We start from the raw sequence: 5,765 nt of genomic DNA, 5'->3' as shown, positions 1-5,765 counted from the left end.
TGGATAACACAGGCCTAGTAACTAGAGATCCTGGCAACAGGGAGATGGTGGAGAAATTTCTTACTGTAAATGGATCAAAGACATCAATGCAAAACTTGAAATGCTGAATCTGTACAGTAAACGGGCCATGAAAGAATACCCGGACATTGGCATGACTCATAAGTCTAGAGACTGAACTACCAAGCAAAGAAATTAGACTGGATGAACCTAGGCCTTCCTGTACATATGTAGCAGATGTGTGGCTTGGTCTTAATGTGAGTTCCAAACAACTGAAAGGGGTGGGGTATATCCCAAAAGCTGAGACCTGTGTGTGAGATATGTTCTAGCTGGACTGCCTTGTCTAGCCTCAGTACGAGAGGATGTGCAAAGCCTTGCAGAGACTTGATGTGCTGAGTTGGGGGTAAATTCAGGGGACTCCCACCTGCTTAAAGGAGAAGTGGAGATGGGATGAGGGAAGGATTGTGGGATGGGGTGTCCAGGAGGGGGCAGTGAGCAGGGTGTAAGTGAATAAGTAAAACATTACAAATTTTTTTCTCAAAAAGGCGCTGACCCTGGCATGACCAATAGCTCCTAGACTTGAAAGTCCCTGCCCCCACTGACTCAACATTAATGGCCAAACAAGGATTCTTATGCAGGATATTTTACCACTATGCTTACTTGTACATGCTTGAAAAATCCTATACAAAGTCTTCCCCTCTGTCCAGTCCTCATCAGTCTGTCATCATTCAGAAGCAGCTGTTCTATGATTATGTATTCAAATTGAACGTATTCTATCAGCCTAAGGGTCTTTACTATAAATGGTCATACACTGTATTAATTTCTCTTGCTCTCTTGTGACTTCTTCTATTAACCATGACAACCATGGTAATTGAGGGTTATCCCCTTGAATAGCTGTTACCAATCCACTCCAGTCTTAGGGAATAATTCTATATTCAGTAGTACAATTACTTAGAGTTTCACACAGGGACAGTGCATCCCTTAAGTCATCCATCATTACCACTTAAAATATCTTAGGTCCATCACTTCCATAAGATACCATCTTATCTCATTATAATGGTGTAGATTATCCCCATTAGCAACATATGCTTTATAGCTAATAGGAAGGCTGTTGGTGAAATTTTGACCAATAACTGCCTGTTCTGAAAAGGTGCTATGTGTTCAATCCTGTTTCCTGAAAAAGGCTGTCTTGTCTCAACTGGGCATCCTCCCACTTATATGAAGAATAACAACCTATGTGAAAAACCTTTGTTGACTATCAGCATTGCTTCCTACCAGTAAGTGGATTTTCATGGACCATTTGGGACAAACCATGTGAAACAGTCAGGAGTCATAACTTGCTCTGTGAGGTTCTGAAATATGTTTGAGTCAGAAACAAAAAAAGTAGGAACCAAAATTAATCATACTGGTGACCAAGTATTTAAATTTATGAACCTATGGGAAATTGACATTTCTATTTTATTTTTCAGTTTTATCTATCTTATCCATCTGTCTGTCTATCTCTCTATGTATATGTCTGTCTGTCTGTCTGTCTGTCTGTCTATCTATCTATCTATCTATCTATCTATCTATCTATTCACTTTGTATCCCGACTGCTCCATTCCTGTCTCCTACCAGGCTCACAGCTCCAAAACCTTTCCCACTGAACCTCACTATTCCCTGAAAAAGAGAAGTCCCCATTGCATACTGCCTCACCATGGGACACCCATTTAAAAGAGGACAAACTATAGTCTCTCCCACTAGGACCACACCAGACAGTACAGTTCAGGGAAGGGGTTCTAGTGGAAGGCAACAGAGTCAGAGAGAACCTCTGCTCAAAGAAAAGCATGCAGAGGTCTTTGAGGAGGAAATTAATAAATTCCTTAAAAATATACAAGAAAATACAATTAAATGAGTGAAGGAAAAGAACAAAATGGATCAAGACCTGATAATGGAAATAGAAGCAATAAACAAAACAGAAACTGATGGATTCCTGGAGTTGTAAACCCAGAAAAGAGAATAGGAACAACAGACACAAGCATCACTAACAGAATACAAGAGACTGTAGAGAGAATCTCCTGTGTAGAAGATATGAGAGAAGAACCTAATACATGAGTCAAAGAAATATTAAATCTAAACATTTCCTTTCATAAGACATCCAGGAAATCTGGGATACCATGAAAAGACCTAACCTAAGATCAATAGGAATAGAAGAAGGCAAAGAGTCTCAGCTACATCCCAGAAATATTTTCAATAATAACATACAAGAAAAATATTTCCCAACAGAAGACCAGTTAGATTGGACTAGAAAACAAAATCCTATGGCCACATAATAATCCAAACACTAAATTTATAGAAAAAAGAAAGAATATTGTGAATATTATAAGTTGCAAAGTAACATAGAAGCAATGACCTACCAGCAGCACAACTGATTCCTCAACAGAGATTCTAAGAACTAGAAGGGCCTGGACAGATGCCTTATAGCCTCTAAGAAACCTCATTTGCCAACCTAGACTACTATAGCCAGCAAAACTCTCAGTTAACACAGATGGAGAAACCATGATATTAAACAAACCAAATTAAAACAGTTTCTATCCATAAATCCAGGCCTACAGAAAAATACTTGAAGGAAGACTATAAGGGACACTCTTATTGTAAACACCAGCACAACTAAACGTAGGCAGCCTCAGATAGAAACAATATCTGTATGGTCTCTTGGCTTTACATATTTTGGGGAGAGCTGGCACTGTGACTACTTTCTTGTTGGCAATATAGGCTCTTGGTATAAAGCCCAGGCTGGCCTCAGATTCATAGTGCTCCTGATATAGATTCACCACTGAGGATGTCACACATAACATCTATTTTATTGTGGTTTTGTATTGATTTTGTGTAGTGTATGTATGTGTGTGCTGATATGTGGGAAAGTTTGTGTATGAATGATACATGCATATGTATGTGTGAAAGCTAGAGGTCAAACTTAGGTGCCACTGCTTCTCAAGTGTCATCCACCTTGTCTTTTAGAGACAAGTTCTTTCACTGAGACCTACTTTATTTAGGGTCTCCAGCCAGACAATTCCAGGCATCTACTTTCCTTTGTCTCACTAGGGACAGGCTTACAAACTTGCGCCACCAAGAGGAACTTGTTACTTGGTTGCTGAGCATTAAAGTCATGTTCTGTCCTTGATCTTGAGGTACACCCACTTTCCCAGCAGAACTATGTCCTCATGCCCACTTTATTCTGATTTTTCACACATTCTTCCAGTTATCTGAAAAATTGTCTCTCAACATACCAATGATTTACCATCTGGTATTTTAATAATGATTGCCCCTTGTTGCTCTGGAGTTGTACCTTTGCCTGATGTAAGCTTTCATTGGAGTATGGGAATGGAGGTGGTGTATACTTGTCTTAGTCAGGGTTCTCTTGAGTCACAGAACATATGGGTAGTCTCTATATAGTAAGAGAATTGGTTGATAACTTACAGTCTGTAGTCCAACTCCCCAACAATGATCAGCAGCAGCTGTGAATAGAAGTCCAAGGGTCTAGCAGTGGCTCAGTCCTACAAGGCAGGCAGACATGCAGGCAGGCGAAAAAGAGAGACTCTTCCTTCTTCCAATGTCCTTATGTAAGTCTCCAGCAGAAGGTGTGTCCCAGATCAAAGGCGTGTACCACCATGCCTGGATCTGGGACTTGCTTTGTCCCAGGTAGCCTTGACTTCAGAGATCCCCTTGCCTTAAGCTCCTGGGATTCATAGCCACTTTGCCTCAAGATCTTCACACTGAGATCCAAGTCAGAAACTTGTATCTCCCAGCCTTAAGATCAGGATCAAAGGTGAACCCTCCAATTCTGGATTGTAGTTCATTCCAGATATAGTCAAGTTGAGAACCAGGAATAGCCACTAAAGTGGTATAACAAGTCCCAAGACTCAATAGGCCCTGAGACCATAGCACACCAGACTCCCAGATGGTGCCTTTCAAGTTCAACTCAAGCTGCAATAACTATCATGTAGATGGTTCCACTTGCCAATACTAAAACAAAGACCCAATCCATCAAAATCCATATAGATCTAGGAAATTCTCTAAATGTACTAAGCTTGCAGTTTTGCTGCTGTAGTTCTTTTTCTGGCTAACAGTTCTTGTTAATGAAAGTATGTCAACCCAGGACATGGTTGATATGTTAAAAGCTCACTCCCTCCCCCCAGAAAGGTTCATTGTTGAACTGGGATCCTGAACACACAGTTTACTTGCCAACTGACTAAAGAAGACATTCTATTGGCTTGAACTCATGTCCCTGCAGTCTTCTCTGATGAATAACCAACAAACAATGGGATGTTGTGGAGGAAATGCTGCAACAGAAAAGCTTTTGCCTTTAGGAGTCAAATTTTCATCAACTTTTCAATATCCAGGTATTGCTTGCTGTGTGTAGTTTTGTTATCTTTGCTTCATCTCAAATCACAATAAAATTGTGAACAAACCATCATACAACTGGAAAGGGCTAGCACCACACACTAGTTTGGTTTTGAACACACCAACTTGATAAAAGGTTTTATTTTAAACAGTGAACTATACAATGATTATATGATACAAAAGCCATGAATACATATGAAAGAATACCAGGACATAGAAATAAACAGAACACTTTGCTAATATGTACATGCACAGATAGGTAAACACATCTTGAACACACCACACTCGCCTGTAGATACTACACATACATTTGCATATGAATACAGACATGTATCATATACCTATGCGCGCGCGCACACGCACACACACACACACACACACAATCTCTGAGTATTTAGAAACTATACAATGCTCTCTGCTAAAGGCCTGCAAAGCTCCACAACTTGGCTATCCTTTAGGGCTTATATCAGGAGTGCCTCTAATCCCATATGGCCAAGGACAAATCAAGGAGCACAGTGGACCAGAGTGATCCAACAAGGAAGACCCATGATGTGCCCTGGACCAACTTTCCCCCAGTGTGCTAAATAGCAGGCATCTTTGCTTCTTGTAGGCATATGCAATTTTTAAAGTGGCCTCTGGCCGGGTGGAGCAGAGACTGAAATTTGGATACTTTGTAGCTGTAGCTTGCAACCCATGGAGAACTAGCCCTGGAAGCTACAAAAGCTGTGATGGGGGATTTCAGAGGGAGGTGTGGGAAGAGTATAGGGTGGGACGATGTTGCAGGGAGGTGCTTCAGGTAGGCCAATGGGTGGTGGTGTCCAGAAGCCAGATGGGCTCTGGTGCAGACTATTGTGCCTTCCCAACTCCACATCCGGTGTTTGGAGTCTAGCATCTACGAGCATCTGCTTCCGTAAGACCATTTTGAAAAGGTACCAGGCACTGTGGGCTGGCTTTCTGGTCCCATTGTGGGTGGGGTTTCATTGAAAGCCCCTTTCTTCTCAGATAAAGGTCTCACAACACACAGAACCTGTACCTCATCCAGGAGGGAGCTGCACAAAATACTGAATGAAAACGGAATCCCAAGATAGAACTGCTCCAGGTTTGTGAGAACCATGAACCCTTTTCTGTTGAGATTTCATGAGTCACCTGATGTACACCCCAATGTGTGAAGGAAGTAGACTGGGGGAGGCTCTTGCTAGCAGGCATAGCAGGCTGGGCACCCTGCAAGCAGACTGTCCTCAGCCTCACTTTTGGAGGATATTCCGTACAAACAGGATCTCTGCGCTGAGGTTTTATGCCTGAAAATCTCTCGACATGTTGCACCGATGTCCTCGGTGGGGGGGGGGGTCTCTTCAAGCTTCAAAATTTGCTGAGAAATTGCTGAG

This window comes from Rattus norvegicus, chromosome X, assembly GCF_036323735.1.
Source record: "Rattus norvegicus strain BN/NHsdMcwi chromosome X, GRCr8, whole genome shotgun sequence".
Classification (NCBI taxonomy): Eukaryota; Metazoa; Chordata; class Mammalia; order Rodentia; family Muridae; genus Rattus; species Rattus norvegicus.
This window is presented reverse-complemented; position numbering follows the sequence as displayed.